Raw genomic sequence first — 15,920 nt, forward strand, 5'->3', positions numbered from 1 at the left:
ATTTTTAGTTCAACGTTCAAAATGTAAACAAACGCTGTATTTACATAGCGAAGAATTTCAAAATCTGTAACTTGCTTATAACTCAACAAATGACACTCAAAATTCGGTTGCCTATTAAAAAAGCCTTTCTGAAGCATTGTAAATATTAAAACTAGAAAAATAATTTTTGACCAAAATCGTGACCATGCCCCTTTAAGTAAATTCAAGTATTATTGATATATCTTTAATTTTTGCAAACTCTAATTCGTGAAATCAAAAGTTGTTTTGCATTGCATTGTTTAAAAAGAGACAAGGAGACGCACAAAACCATGGTTTACCAAATATCAAATTTTAACAAGATTTCCAGATATTTTATATCCTAGTATTATATGAAAAAATGAACGTTTGAAAAATTACGGAGTTCCATCAAAATAAATCGAACATTAAAGAGAAAAATAGAACTAAGAATTAAGCCAACACAAAAGTACTGAGTTTCTCTTTTTTAATAGCCAAGCAAGCGCAAGGGGGGGGGGGTGTAAATACTGCAGCCTGGCATTTATCACGAATCAGCGGCCTCCCATTAAAACCTGGTGTCTTTAAGAACTATATATTTATTCAGATGCACTCTCTGTGAATGCATATTTTTTACTATAGCCATCGAATGACTTTTAAATTCTTATCTCAGTGTGTCATTACCGATCCCATTGATACTGTTTTAGACAACAATTGCAATCAAATGACAATCGAATTAATGGCCCCAAAACTCGCTTCGTTCCGGATGAGTTTTAAGTGAGTTGTAAATCTGTAGGTGCCGACTTAAGATACCTGAAACCTTCTGTATGATGAAATTTCGTACATTTCTTTTATTTCCGTTATCATTGCCAAAAATTTTAAATAGAAATGTTTTTGAGTCACCATGTCATTTTAAGTATTATACTAGTATGCAAATTAATGTCGATTGATAAAAAAAGAAGAAAGAGCTGGATACTATATAATCGTTTCTATAATTAATACACCACCTTATGTCAACCTTCGCCTGTAATAACCATTACACGGAAAAAAAAGTCATCTTGGAATAATGATATATACCAGAGCTTATGTGTAGTGTTATTTTAAAATGTCTGTCTCATAGTGTCCGGGCTATAGAAAACAAAACCAGTTCCATAACCATCCTGAAATAGAATTGTTTCCGATTGAAAACAACTTTAAGTTGCCAAGTGGAAACAGTTTTACATGCTGGTTATAATCCAAAACACTTACAGCAACGAAGCAACCGGACGTAGAGATGTTTTAAACCAAACATTGTTGTAAAACACCGTCTTTTACAAAACAACGACTTTTAAACGATTTTGTAACAGGGGCTATTTTTTGTCTATTGCGCCTTGTTTAATTTCGTTGTTTGTGTCATTTTGTTAAAACGGGCCTTCTGCTTCGGTCGTAAACTCTAAAACAGTTTCATCTTCTCATCAACTACATATGAACAAGGGCAATTGTGACCAAATTTAGCGCCTTTTATATCATGCAGCATCTCAGACCACTCATTTATAACTCTACCAACCTTCAGAACTGACATAAGACATTTGGATACCTACATGTAATATATCAAATGTCTACACATATATTTAAAATCGCAATTTGTTTCAAACAGACAATCGATTTATTTTGTATTTCTAATTAAAATGTTCATTGTCTTTACACATATCACGCTGTGCAAAATAAACATATCATTATCAAAAAAGACAATATGGTAAGAGTTTACATTTGTTTATAGAACATTCATTTTTTTTAAAAAGCAGATACTCTTATAAGCGTCCATTGTCTACCGAGTATAAAACCACTTTTGTTATTCATGTATTCACCTATGAAGTTCATGTAAAACACTTATGGGAAAATAGTTTTTTTACTGAGTAAATTATGTATGTAATATTTTCTATTGGAATGTAATTATTGAACTTGAAAATTTCATTTTTGAGAAATCACTTTTTATTCATTTTGACAAGATTAAAACCATTTTAACAAGGCCTTGGACTTTCAGTAGGACATAACTATCTATTGCTTGCGTCAAAACAAGTTGAAAATGGCGCTGGTTTCAAGTGATATATACAACGATTGCAGGTTGGCTCAAAAGCCAGACAAATCTTGTTGATTTCAAAGAGTATTGACTGAGTGGCTAGCAATGAAATAAACAGGCCTTCGTCACAATGCTGTTTGAAACCAACTACTCAAGTCCAAGTTCTTGTTAAAATGGTTCTAAAAACAGATAGAGGAGCCATCTTGATACTCATCCGACATAACGGGCCCATATCCCCTTCAATCAACTAAATACAGCGGGTTTAGGACAACATATTGTGCCAAATAATTTCTAATGGAGAATTAATAGTTAAGTATCAGAACAAGGAATCATCGACTGTCTTTCTAATGACGTTGTTCAGGTCCTAGTAGAAAACCACAATAGATACAAAGACAGGGATCAAAGAAATTCCAACACAATTCAAGGTTTCTTTGAATGTTTGTTAGACAACAGTTTAGCTCTGTGCAAGGCTTTTAATACAGTTAATCATAAAGTCCCTCTACACAAGCTTAAGTCTTTTGAAATTTTGTCAAAATACTTTTAAATGGTTTCAGCATTATCTTGCAAATGGAAAGCAATGTATTAGTTGGAGAGATGTGTCATCTCGTGAAAAAGATATATCTGTAGGAGTTCTTCATGGGTCAATTTAAGGACAATTGTTTTTCATTCTATATGTCAATGGCTATTCAAAATGTCTCAAACTCTCTTCGGTCACAATGTATGCAGACGACACATCACAAGACGTACGTGACAAATCTGAAGATGTTATAGGAGAAAAAAAACCTCAAGAAAGCCTCCAGCTAGGTACTGAATGGGTTTCGGGTCAAGACTTGATAAGTACATTACACTTATACAACTAGGATTGGACAAAATGGCGCAAAGAAAAGCTTCTTCATCCGATTGTTTATTTTATGGGCAATTCACACCTTCAAATATATAATATGCAATGTATGCAGTTCCTCTTGAGTACAAAAATGAAAAAATATAATTATACACAGCTGGTACGTAAGCTATATAGTTCTTTTCTTGCATAATGCAGATAGATGCCTCACATTGAAAGTCTGAAATTGCTCCAAGCAATCATCAATAATTATTTAAAGATACATCTGCTGAAATAATAGGACATAAGGGTATTATCATTGTACCTTCAAAATCTATTCAATATTCTGGTCCCACTTTGATATAAATATTAATGAAATATGATAATGAAGTCTTATTTATCTCATTTCATTTTCACACATTAAAACCGTTATTGCTAGGAGTAACATTTTATTTCCGTTTTATATTTGCAATGTCGATCTCTCGGTCAATAGCACATGGAAGAAACAAACGTGTGTATAATGGCTAGAGCCAATATTTTAAAATGCATTACAGTAGGACTTGTACAAGTACATATCTTATATGTAACGGTTTGTAGCAATGTTATAATTTTAATTGTGTGTATTCATAATCAATAGAATTAAAAGGGGCATAATGGCCAAACTTTCGATTTTACCCCCTCTAAAGCATTAGATATCATGGATTGACATCGCGGAACAGAAGATCTAACGAATAATATTATGTAACCATAAATTCTAGCCGAACAATCCCAAAAAAGAGGTTGACATTTTTTCGTTAACGACATTCCCTGTTTGGGGATAACGTCATAACGAGGTCCTTTTGAAGGAATAAAGTTAAATTTTCAAGGATGAAAAAAATTCAAAAATTCGTATTATCTGGCACAAAATGGCCGGAAGCTTGGTGGGGCCCGTAAATTGATATACATGTATGCGTAAACAAACACCAACATTTGATTGTCTTTGATTAATTTGTATTTTAATAAACAACTTGTAAATGAATGTAAAATAAGTTCTACACGTACTTTTCCTTTGTTGTTTGGACTCAAACGTCTTTGTTATAGTATTACAATGTTAATGAATTCCTAAAAACTCCAATTATAGTAAACAAAATATTTAAAAAATCTTTGAAAGAATTCTTAGACTAACGAGCGTGCCACTCACGATAAAATTACATCATAAAGAATCAGACAATGTTTACTCGTTTTTCGTAAGGAGTGTTTATTCGTTTTTCGTAACGAGATGCTCGCTCTCTCTCTCTCTCTCTCTCTCTCTCTCTCTCTCTCTCTCTCTCTCTCTCTCTCTCATTTACGGTGCATGTGTTTAAAAAACATATTCATGACCTTTTTATTACCCTGATAAAAGAAGCTCTTAATTTAAAAAAAAAATGAATATCCAAGATTAGTCAGATCAAATGCATGTTTACAAGACCTTAAAGAAGGAAAAATCCTACGTGCATGCCTTTTGTATGATGTTTTTAAAATAAGAGTAGTCCAAAACATGATTCTTCAAATTGATTTTGGAATGTTTTGAAAAAAAAGCCAATCATAAATATCATCTGAAAAAAATCTAAATTCATGTTTCCCTGTATGACTGAAAATAAGGCTTTCCAAAAAGCAAACATACCTACACTTGTTATTGCATTTCACATGCAATGTTAAAACTAATTAATGTAATGGTACGCAGTATATATTCCAGCAAATGTTTTAATATCCCTAGGGTTGTTTGTTTCACAAAATCAATTTCACACGTCATGTTTAGTGTTTAATAAATCTGTAGGTATGTTCTGCGTGACTGGATTAACAACTTAGACAATGTTCCCTAAAGGAAAAACGGCTTCCTTATGAAAATCGACTCAGCGCAATAAGCAACTTGGGTTTTTTTCTCATATACTGAATATATTTGTTCAAATTAATCAATAATTAATTAAATTTGTACAATTTGTATCTAAAGTAGATCATTTAATAAAGGTATGTCTATTTTGTTACATTAATATGGTCTTCCTTAACAGATATGCATGTAAGTGTTGGTTTTAACTGTCGCTATGAAAAGTACGAAAAATATTCTGTGTTTGGTTCTTCCACAGAAGCCTCCCATCATGATAGATATTGTAGAATCAACATTTATTTTTAAAAATACGATTGCATTTGACATTGATAATAGAAACTATAAATGTTGGATTAAGCAGCACTTGTAAACGTTAGTTCACAAGTATCCGAAGCTTAAGACTGTAAACGTTTAAATGGCTAATCACCTAACTAATAATGATAGTCAATATTGAGAGACAAAAATCTCGTTAAATGTCTTCTAGTTAACTACATCAAACAATAGAGGGAAACTGATTAGTTATTGTGATCGGCTTCGGTCGATCACAGTTGGGTCTATTTAAGACATCCGGCAAATTTACTATTAGCGTACGCATTGCGCCTTGCACTACTTTACTGACTATGCAATGACAACCTCATCTAAAACTTTAATTACATGTTGTAGATTACCTAAAACGTTACTCTTATCCGTTTGCTTTGAAAATGAAACATTTATACACTTATATACATAATTATTCAAATCCCATTTTTCTTCACATATGCGTAAGAATCTTTATCGGAAGTATAATTCGCCTTCTAAAAGTAAAAGCCTATTCATGCCATGCTATTTTAGAAATCAACAAAACGGTGCTATATACAGTTTATTGCATGTAAGGTAATGCTTTTGTATTACATTAACAGAGCTGACCAAAGATATTACATGCCGATCATTTCTATAAAAGGAACTCTTGCTTATAATTCATCGGAAAAACCGTCTGCACACACGCGCATTTCACGTATCGACTGACATTGGCAGTGACGATGAAAACAATGTACTGGATTTTGTCATACGAATACTCTAAGCGTTTATCTTAGAATAACGTAATAAAAACGTGAATATTCTAATTGAATCAATTCAGTAACTGTTTGTTTGCAGGGGGGAGACTCGAGGGCAAAGGTCCTTGCTACAATGAGATAGCTGTCTTCTATTTAACGATACTAGTAGTTTTCTTCATGAAAATCCACTCCAACTTGTGGCTGACGTATACTTATGTTTTATTTTCAATTTAGCGTTAAATCAACGTCAATTTCAGGTCAAAATCTAATATAACGAAAGGAGCTCACGCGAAATTAGAGATTTGGATAATTTTGATGATGCTTCATAACAACAAAATCTTAGTTAAATATTGTTTATCCGAACTTAAATAGATATGATAAGAATAACGTGTTTGAAGAGTATTTTTTAACTATAAAAAATCAGCTCGAACTCTCGGAGTGTTTCACATTTCTCACGACTGAAATGTACATGAATCTTAAACGCCTACATTCTTAACTGTATTGATATGTTCCTGACATCTTTTAATTAATTTGAAATTAAACACATATATCCGGATTACTTTTCACATTACCTCAAATGAAATGTCAAGAAAATGCTACATAATTATTTTTATAATCCCGATAACTATCGGGGCCAATATACATATCATATCAGTTATGACGTCCTAATGGGTCTAGCACCAAAAGACCCCATTAAGTCATCAACTAAATATTGACCGTATCAGCAAGTTTTTAACTAACGTTTGTACAACCGGATCTTTTCGCGAGAGACAACGATGCCATTTATCACCAGTTCCCGCTTTCTCCATATCATTTTGTCACCATCCTGTTAGTGGTTTATAGCTGTTATTATAAAACGTTTCTGTTGTTTTCGGGAACAATCTCAATTGGATGATATATTTTAAAGAGTTCGAACGGCAATGAAAAATCATTCTCTTATTTTATATTCCTTTGGATTGCTTCGCTATTGCACGTTTATAGAAAAACTATAATTGACTATGGCAAAAGCAATAAAGAATTATACTCAAATGTTATTTTTCTGAAATAGTTTTACATGTTGTTATACTTACTGGCCAGAAATATAGCAATCATATTACCTGTGTTGCAAGGCGAGATCATGGATAATAAACGGTTACGTCAATCGAGTAATTTTTTTTCGATAAAAGACACAGAAAGCGTGTGGTTTTCACTTAGTTTTCAATAGAATCTTGGCCTCAAAGCCATTCTACAGTTACATACTGCCTTAGTTCTTTGGGAATTTTTTAATCTGGGTTTTGTGTTTGTAAATTAAGCAACGCCAACGTCAACTTATTGCCACAATATCTTGGTTGGGTGCTCGGCACACAAAAGAGACAAGGTCGGTTGACATCGATCGTAACGAGATCTATTTCAACCGAACCTTACTTTGTTCATGTGTCTGTAACAAATATTTACAAGTAACATAGTAAGAGGAGGAGTTCTTGTGACTCTTTTTGTATGCATACATCGATTACACGTTGCGGAGAAACGTTAAAAACTACAGTTTTCGGCTTGTGTCTTTTACGCTTTTGTCAGTTTGTTTCTTGTTTTATGCTATAGGGATTTTAACTCTTCGTCCACTTACCATAGATTTAGACGTCTGACACCATTCTTTGTTGATCCGTAATTTTGGTTAATAGCTTCTATAATTTCCTATGTTTTAATTCCCTGTTAGCATCGAGAGGAAAGGGTGTCCTCATGAAAACTTTTTTTCGTACTGGTCGACATAAATTTTTCAGCATTTTTTAAAAGTTCATTCATACGAATTGTTAAGGCTTGATAATGATAACACTGACATCAAAATATCTTTTCATGTGTCAATTGTATAATTTTTACAAGTCGCTCACAACTCTTCCTGTATGATCTTACCTCATTGCTACAATAAACATCAATATTATATGGATCGCACTGAACCTTTTCGATATTGGCTTTGTGGATGAGAACTTTAAGATACTTATTTCTCATATTGATTCTCTGGGTTATGTTTGTTTTTAAAAAAAAATAATGGTTCTTGTTAAGTGAATTAGATAAGTACATGTAAAACTAAATGTCATTATTTACTTACTTGTTAGGTTGAAATAAAAATCCAAAGCATATTTATGCTGTCTTCTTCTTTAATGCATCTGGGAACTGATTCGTGTTATGTCACGTCAAATTTGTGTGTTTTTTTGTAATCATTGTTTGGTTAATTTTTTAACCATAAAAGGACTTACTAGCGCTTGTAAATGTTTTTGGCAAAGGGTTACTCTTATGTTGAAAAATTTATGAGTGTGATCAATGTTTTCTTAGCTCGCAAGTATTAAGTGTCATATCCACTACACATTTAAGTATTGATATATTGATTACAGACATAATTGTTATTTTTCCAGCATTGTACCCAAAGATTACTGCATGGTATTGATCTGAATTTCAGAGTCAGATAACCTTTGAACACTAAACATTAATTGATATTCAGAAACTATTATTTCTTTTGAAAACAGCTTTCATATGGACTAATAAAAAGTACTCCTTATGATTTTTCGAATAAAACAAAATGTTTGCTTGATATGAAAAGATATACATGATTATACTATTAATGAAAACATTTTGAACACGCATGTATCATTGATCTAAACAATTCACACTGAAATTTAAATACACGTCCACTTTTCTTTTCTGTCGGCCAGAGACTTTTACATGGAAGCTTTGATTTTAATAGCGTTTTAAAACATCGTAACATTTGTTTACTTATGAATTACACATTTATTATCTAAAGATGAAATGGGACATTATTTTTAAAAAAATTGAAAGCAGGTAGTCACTTTCGTACATGAATTTGTAGAAAATACTACATTTTAGCTTGAAATATTATAGTCACTGACAGGTACAATAGCTAAACACATTTGTGGAAATAAAAACAATTGGAAAATATCTTTTTCAAGATAATACCTGGTAATGACAGAACTGAAAATCAAACGGACTAGAGGCTTTAAAGCTGATACCCGCACAGAAACTTGCTAATGCAACTGAGCGTGTTTAACTCGAGGCACTATAGTATTTTAATCGCAAATATTTCTTATCATGGCAACAAAAGTCAAGTTAATGATTAAAACAGCTTGGTTTCCGGTGACGGACGTGGTTTTATGTCCGTTTTTTTTTTCTTTTCCGTGAAGAAATGAAATGCAACATAGCGAAAACTATGGCTAACTATTATATCATAAACATTGAATATTATTCTGTTTTCTGTATAAAGATAGGAATTGTAATCTCAACGGCCGGAAACGTTAACACCAACCTAATAAAAATCTGGGCGAAAAGCTTATAAGCATAGCGCATAAATTGGAAACCAAACTACTATTCTTTACCGCACTTGATAATTTTTTTTTAATTTTAAAGAAAATCGAAACATGACATTTTGTAAAATTCGTAAAAATACTGAATAATATCGCTAAACCCTGGTCACACAGACATTATCTTCCACTGATACTAGTACTACAGTCATTTTAATGATTTCAAAGATTTCCTGTACCAATGTTTGCACTGTCCTCGTGTTATACGTGATTTTCAAAAAGTTACAGAAATAAGACGTCACAACATTGTGGTCTTTGTGTTGCCCATTGCTGCTGTCTCCAACGATTGCAAAGATAAACAAGAGGCCCAGGGGCCACATCTCTCACCAGAGCAACAATTGCCTTAATTCTGATCAAATTAGCATTACAGTATCAAAACATCTTGACAACTAAGTACAGTATATCTTGCTAAAAAAATTGAAAATCTGCCAATTTTTATCCACCTCTTTTTTTTGGTAAATACCAAGCCCCTTTTATTGTTGTACCTGTAAGAAGATTTTTCTCTATTCCTATCTACCCCCCCCCCCCCATTTCGTGGCCCCACTTTTCTCTAGGGAATCATGGTTTCATCAAACTTAAATCTGCATAACCTGTGCTTTCACACTAAGTACTGAGTTTTGGACCGAAAACTTTCCCAGAATATTTTAAAAGATTTTCTCTATATATTCCTATGTAAAAATTCAAATCGCCATCCCGCCCTACCCACAGGGACCATCATTTGAACAAACTTGAATCTACATTATCTGAGGATGGTTACACGCCAATTTGAGCTTTCTTGGTCAAATAGTTTTTAAAAGAAACGTTTTTAATAATTTCTCTATATATTCCTGTATAAAAATTTATCCCCCAACTGTGGCTTCACCCTACCCCCGGGGACCATGATTTGAACAAACTTGAATCTACACTACCTGAGGATGCTTCCATTTTAATTTGAGTTTTCCTGGCCTAATAGTTTTTGAGAAGAAGATTTTTAAAGATTTTCTCTATATATTCCTATAGTAAACTTGATCCCCCTCTTTTGGCCTCCCCTACCCCCGGGGACCATGATTTGAACAAACTTTAAAGATTTTCTCGACATTTTTCTATGTAAAAATCCATTCCCCCATTGTGGCCCCACCATACCACAAGGGACTATGATTTGAACAAACTTGAATCTACACTACCTGAGGATGCTTCCACTTTAATTTGAGCTTTTCTGGCCGAATAGTTTTTGAGAAGAAGACTTTTAAAGATTTTCTCTATATATTCCTATGTAAAACTTGATCCCCAAATTGTGGCCCCACCCTACCCCCGTGGACCATGATTTGAACAAACTTGCATCTACACTACCTGAGGATGACTCCACACAAGTTTAAGCTTTTCAGGGCGAATAGTTTTTGAGAAGAAGATTTTTGAAAAATACCAACATTCTCAATTATCTTCCCTTTAAAGAGGGAGTGGTCCTTCATTTGAACAAACTTGTATCCCCTTCACCTAGTGGTGCTTTGTGCCAAATTTGGTTGAAATCTGCCCAGTGGTTCTTGAGAAGAAGATGAAAATGTGAAAAGTTTACAACAACGACGACGACAACGACGACGACAACGACAGACAACGGACAAATTGTGATCAGAAAAGCTCATTTGAGCCTTTGGCGCAGGTGAGCTAAAAAGTTGAATCTTGTATCCAAAGTTTGATGTACGTTGCTCTGTAAATTATTCGATGTTGGATTGTTCATGCGTTCATAAATATAAGAACTTTACCTTCAGCTGACTTAAAAAGGTATGGTTTTAATCTTTAATAATGACATTAGATGATAACGAACAGTGTTCAAAAGGTGATAACGAACAGAGTTCAAAAGGTGAAAACGAACAGTGTTCAAAATCAAAAGTACAAAGGAAAAAAAAAACAAGAGCAGAGCAAACATGGACCTCTAAAAAATTAGAGTATGAACAGGTGCTATGGAGGAGTGGGTATCCTCTACAAACCGGTCACATCTACCGAGTGCTCTTTGTCGTATTTGTTAAAAAAGGGGAAATCCGTAGACCATTAGGTGATTAATTTAGTCTACCAATAAGTATGAAAAACGCTAGTCAGCATGCGACACAGCGAAAGATTGTATTTGCCGAAAAGGTCGTTGTTTCGACCATAGAAAAAATGACATGTGGTGATAACGAATAGTGTTCAAAATCAAAAGTACAAAGGAAAAAAAAAACAAGAGCAGAGCAAACATGGACCTCTAAAAAATTAGAGTATGAACAGGTGCTATGGAGGAGTGGGTATCCTCTACAAACCGGTCACATCTACCGAGTGCTCTTTGTCGTATTTGTTAAAAAAGGGGAAATCCGTAGACCATTAGGTGATTAATTTAGTCTACCAATAAGTATGAAAAACGCTAGTCAGCATGCGACACAGCGAAAGATTGTATTTGCCGAAAAGGTCGTTGTTTCGACCATAGAAAAAATGACATGTGGTGATAACGAATAGTGTTCAAAATCAAAAGTACAAAGGTAAACAAGTATTCCTTTTAAAGGAATGATCGGCAATAATGATATATTGATAGCTAGAAGCAATCAACATGATCAGTTTGATTTAAAATAATTAAAAAAGTACTGTATTTTTACAAAATAAAGAATATTTTGAATCTGTACACTATAATTTCATCATTATAAACCGTCAACAAATTTAATTTTGAAATAAATTTGCGGAAAGCAGTTCGTAAACTCCGTATAGTTTTATATCATTAACTTAATTATTAAATGTTAATGTATCTTCCTCTTCAGCATACTGAGTAGGGCTCTTCAAAGAGCATTAACACCTAAACAAAGAAAGAGTTGTATATTAAAATAATTTAATGCGACTGAAAAACATTGAATGCCATCATAACTTGCTTTTGAGGTTTATAACGTATTATAACGTAACCTTGTTTATAAATCAAGCCGTCTTCCCAGCTACTATTATGCAACATCAATAGATCGAGGTCAGTTCATGGAGCATCTTCTTATGATTGAGGTCAGTTCATCGAGGTCAACTGCATTACTGAATGAATCTTTCGATCGAAATTCTTACGCGTGAGACAAAATGTGCATTCTTGAATTAACAGGTCGAACTGTATTTGATGTATGTTTGCATCTCTTAAGGTAAATGAATTGAAATAAAGCTGAGTAAAATGTTATATAAATACTAAACTAAACTTCAAGTTTTTATAAGAACTACTTATGCAAGCGGAATGTGTGCGCAAGTGGAAGCATTTGCCGGATGCCTCATAAGGACACAAAAAATACAGGAGCAGAGCAAACACGGACCTCTAAAAAAAAAGAGGTCGGATCAGTTGCCATGAAAGATGAGTTTAATCGAGACTGTTGATAGTCCTGTTTTATCAACTTGACAGTAGCTTGTCTCGTCTTTGAAAATGTTTATACGTAGAGCATGCCCTTGCGTATCGAATTAACTGGGAACTAAAACTTCATATGCAAATGATGAACTAAAACAAAAATATCTTATCAATATCGAGATACCTTTTAAATGGGTTACAAATATCGACCAAGTCATGGTCAGGAAAAATTTTAAAAAAGATCAACAATTCTTATAGTTAATGTGTGTCGTGTTTACACTTACATTCTATTTTGATTGAAAAGCAGCTATTTCTCCAATAATTGTTTTTGATGGTAATTATTTCCTGCTGGTTTTGAATGGCACCTAAATGAAATTTTTATCAACAAAACATCCAAAGAGCGTTACGCAATCAGCGAAAGAATTTTGAAAAATATTTTAATACCGTAATGAAAATGTTCTAAATTTGTCCTCTAAAGTCTATTCATATGCATATTAAGCTTTCAACAGATGTGATTGTCATTATTTGTCCTTTTACAAGAATAGAAATTATTGAATACATTTATTCTTTTGCAAAATACACAAAAATTTATTCAGTTATTACATGCCCTTCTAAGATTTGAACTTGTTGTTAATTTAACAGGAATGGTTTAATAAGTTTTCGTCGGATAATATGAGTGAACATATGTTCTTTTCCAAATATGCTAAATAAAAGGTTTTTGTATAAGGTGATAAAAATACTAATGCAACTTCAATAGTGTAATCTTATGCATCTTTTTGTGGATTAAAAGTATATGCAATTAAAAGTGTCAACTTCACTTTTAAATTGGAAATGGAAACCTTGGTTTTATGCAGGGAATGGAATATTTGAGATGCAATTTTACAAACTTGATAGAAGTCTCCATAACAACCGTATAAATAAGCTATATCCACTCAATGCCATGAATTATAAAAAAACCCATACATTTTCGCCATATAACTAGATTAAAGCACCGTCCTTGACCAAGGAATCATTCATTTTCAATTTCTTTAAAAGCCTATTTGTTTACCAAAACAACAATATTCTTCTTTCTCAACAAATTTTACAAATAGATAAAAAAAAAAAGTTTAATCGTATTGTTTTATTATACCAAACATCCCCCGCGAACAAAGTTTCGGAGGTGTATAGGAATCACCTCGACCGTACGTCTGTTTTTCTGTGCAATCGTTTCCAATCTATATCTTTCTTATCAATGAACATTTGAAGTCACACACAGTTTGTCTTTGACCTCGGGATGTGTCCTGATTTTGGACCCAAGTGCATTTGGGCATGTTCAAGGTCAAAAGAAGGAAAAGTTCATAATTCGTGTCCGGTCTATATCTTCTTTATTGAGAAACATTTGAAGATCCTATTTCATACAAAGATTGCGAATGTGTCATAATTATGACTAAGGTCATTTGGGCAAGTTCAAGGTCACTAAAAGGAAAAATGAATAATTCTTGTCCGTTTTATATCTTCTTATAGAGAAACATTGGACCTTTCAACTTTACACAAAGATTGCTTTTGACTTGGGCACTAGAAAAAAAAGTTCATAGTTTGTGTCTGTTCTATTTCTTTCTCATGGAGAGTCCTACTTTATACCGAGATTGCTTATGACTTGAGGGTGTGTCATTATTTTGACCTAAATTTATTTAAGCAAGTTTAAGGTCATAAGGAAAAGTGCATAAATTGTGTCTGCTTTATATCTTTTTAGAGAAACATTGGAGTTCCCTTCTTCACACATAGATGCTTGTGAACTGGCGGTATGCCATGATCTTGATCCAAGGTCATTGGTTCAAGTTCAAGCTCACCGGAAGAAAAAGTTCATAATTTGTGTCTGTTCTATACTTTTCTGATTAAGAAAATTGGATGTTGCTAATTTACGTAAAGATTGCTTGTGACCTGAGGGTGAGTCATGATCCTGATCAGGTCATATAACGATCTTCATTGACATTGTAAAAAAATGCATAATTCCGGTCTATAATACAATTTTTAATTTTAAAAAATGGCTAGAAGAGAAAACTTAACACAAAAACTGTCTCTACATGTTACTTAAAAATAAATTATGACCCTGGACATTGCAAGTTTAAGATCAGTGGAAATAAAATGATGCACTTATTTTTTGTCAAAAGAGAAATACTAATTTAAAAGTAATTATATCATTTTACCGGTGGGGGAGGGGGAAGATTATCATTTGTGAACTTGCTCACAGTACCTCTACTTAAAACAAATATTCAATTTTTGATTCACAAATAACAATATACGATGGACAAAAATATACCAATTTGTGATCTATGTTAACTAACAGTAACATGCGTGTTTTGTAATGCTTCATTCTTAAAAAAGACCCTGTTAGGGAAAAAAATTAAAAACGTCAAGAAATTCTAAAAAAAAAAAAAAAAAAGAAGAAATTATGAAAATCCTACGCAAGTTGAAATATAATCATTCACTTAATATTTCTTTTCATTTTCTTTAGATTTAAACCAAGAGCAGACATTCTTATGCAATGGAACAGGATACATCGACAAAATGTTGTCTGTAAATAGAACATATCTGAGCAAAAACTATGGACATTTGCTGTGTGTAGGATGGGTTGCGACCGGATATTGTAAATTTATCACCTGGAGAGATGTTGAATCAGAGGTATGGATCCTTCGATTTAAATACATTTTAAAGGGACTTTTAAAACAATAAATGTTTGAGACTCTCAAAGTCAGGAAAGTCTCAGATGTTGACATCAGCTTTTGTACTTCTTACAATACATGTATAGTATTGGTGTCTGTCAGTAAACGTCTGTTCTGACGTGAATGATCCACAACATTAGCTTGTTAACTGAAAAAGGACGTACATTAAACTTAAACACAGTCAGTTCTGATTTGCTAATATCCCTGCGGTTTAATTTTTTTTCCTTATTTCGTTTTTATTTAATGAAGTAGAAAAGACAAACACCATGAGCTTTACACAGCTTGTACATTGCAGAATCATCTTAAGTAAAAAGTCCTTCAACATTTAGAAATCAGTTTTTTTGTTGGTTTTATTTCTTCACTGAATTTGTTTTGAAATACTAGTAAGCAAAATAAGTACATAACTAATAGACTAATTGCTTCGATAGAATTGATGAAAAGCTTTCCTTGCGTTGCTTCATGAAAAAAAGTCATTAGATTTAGTAGTATTTTTTTAAAATCTGATTAAAATCAGATCCTTTGATCCGCTCACGTACATCGATCTGAATTTAATCAGATTGATTTTTTTTATTGCCCTGACCTTTGACCTTATCCCATTTTGATTGGCTAAGGTAAACTTTTCAGTGGTCCGATGTCTTTATCATGTCTTGTTCAAAAGTTGTAAGTTTTAAAAACAAAATTAGGAACCTTTTAGGGAAAGTAACTGCTTTATGATCCTTTTGGTATGAATAGATTGAAAAGTTCTTAAGGCCAACCAAAGACATTGGTAAAAGTTTCAATCTCTTATCTCTAACGGTTTCAGAGGAGTAGCGAA

This window comes from Magallana gigas, chromosome 5 (genome assembly GCF_963853765.1).
Source record: "Magallana gigas chromosome 5, xbMagGiga1.1, whole genome shotgun sequence".
Taxonomy (NCBI): domain Eukaryota; kingdom Metazoa; phylum Mollusca; class Bivalvia; order Ostreida; family Ostreidae; genus Magallana; species Magallana gigas.